Below are 2,129 nucleotides of genomic sequence, written 5' to 3'. Positions count from 1 at the left end.
AGTTGGAAAACTTTATATTCTGCACATAATTGAAATCCAAAAATTTACATATATCATGATGAAGAGCTATGTACATGCACAAACATGTTTTTACAACCTTCTTTTTTATTTTCATTTTTAATTTATAATTTTTTGAATTTGATAAAAAAATTAAAAACCAAATATTTAAAACAAATAAAAAAACAAAATAAAATGTAGTGAATTAAAAAAAAATTATACAAAAAAATGATAGAACACACACACATACAAAAATATATTTAAAAAGAAAAAAAACAATTGGAAAGAAGGAAAAATATAACAAATATATTAATTTTTTTAAAATGAAAATCCAAAAAAACCTAAAAAGCAACACTTTTTGGAAAAATAAAAAGGTGAAAAAATCCATAACAACAAAATTACAATAAAAAAATAAAAGTTATAAGTGTGTGTGTCTATATATATATATATGGAAGAGAGAGAGAGAGAGAGAGAGAGAGAGAGAGTTACAATGGTCTATTGAATCATAAAGACTAGCATCCAAACTTCATTGTTTTGCCTGCTCACCATTGTGGTCTGCCAAAAGGGGAACTAGACCAATGATAGTGGAAGTGACTTACTAGTTTTCCATCCATCGAAATACTAATAAATATAGATTTAGTGCTAGCTATCCTATGCTTAGATAAATGTGTAGAAGTCTTGTCAAAATTATTACATAATATTTCCTAGGCGTAGCTGGTCATCTATATAACAATGAAAATAAAAGAAAGTTTCTAAAGCCAAAATATAAGCCAAGAGACCTTGGAAAGCATCATTTATCATATGATGTGGCAAGGGCCAAGCCCTATGAACTTGATCTTGTTGGAGGTTTTTGACCTAAATATGACCTTCAATATGTGTTAAGAAGGCATGAAGGTTGACTAAATAAGAGTTCTGGTGGCATTGGACTCTTTGGATTTTAGTGAGTCATGTAATTCTCTCATTCTGATCCTCATATTTTCTTGAAGCACATGTCCTATAAGCATCTTCATTTTCCAATGAAGGTTGATGGAGTTAAGGTATTGAATACACCATCCCCTAGTGTGGCAATGACCAGGGACCCAACTAGCAACTTCAATTTGGATTTTAGAGTCTGAATAGGTTTGGCAGTCATTGGTGCTTCAATATTCCAAATTTTGGATTTTTTTCTTGAATCTTAGGCGGGGTAGCATAACAGAATATAATAACACCAAAATGGGCTTGAGTCTGGGCTCGGGATCCGTTGTATGAGCCTTGACTCCAAAACCCCCAGTGAGAACGCATCCTCTGATGTGGTATGGTTTCCAAGAGAAAACATGAAATAGAGATGGTAAAACCATAGGGGGTGTGAGGACCAGTAAACCAAGAAACACTAAACCAAAACAGGGATGATACAATGAAAACTAAGGGAACAACTTCAGGGGGTATTTTTGGGCATGAGAATGAGCCAAAACAAGCCAAAACAAGCCAAAACACACCAATGATTCTCAGTTCCACTAGGACACTCTATACATTAAACACAAAATTCCACCATGTAGAAAGAACTTGATTGAAAAATTATAGAGATTGGACATAGGATATTTTACCATGTTGCTAATGGTCCATTGGGTTATATGCGACCGTGACTACAACTTTTGCCACTATTGGAAAACTCATTTTCTGGAAGTGTCTTTCCTTGCAATCACTCATGTGACCTAGGTTCCAAGATTTGCTGAAGGATGGATGTTGTAGGGGTCCATGCTAGGGGGCTTGTGCCTTCATTCACCTAATAGCCATAAAAGCTAGAACTATATTGGAAATATCTAACCTATGACTGGGAATGATTGTCAATGTAGGAGAAAATGTCAGAGTGGTAGCGAGAAGTTAAGAAGAACTGTGAATGCAAAGTATGCCATCTTAATGTGCTTGAAATTCAATGCTAGTGGCACGTGTGAGTGCATGGGGTTAAATAGCCATGCCATCCCTCCCTCTTTAATGTTGGGAGAGACAATAGGGTGGCAGGATTCCCCTCCCCCTTCTGTTGGCTCAATTTTCAATGCTCACATTGGAGAATATATATATATATATATATATATATATATATATATATAATATTTTTTTTCTCAAAGAAAAAATTAGCCTCCCTTTGAGCCTGA

The sequence above is a fragment of the Pinus tabuliformis genome, chromosome 9 (genome assembly GCF_031772625.1).
Source record: "Pinus tabuliformis cultivar Carrire ecotype Pingquan chromosome 9, CPIR1, whole genome shotgun sequence".
Lineage (NCBI taxonomy): Eukaryota > Viridiplantae > Streptophyta > Pinopsida > Pinales > Pinaceae > Pinus > Pinus tabuliformis.
Note: the sequence above shows the minus strand (reverse complement) of the source record.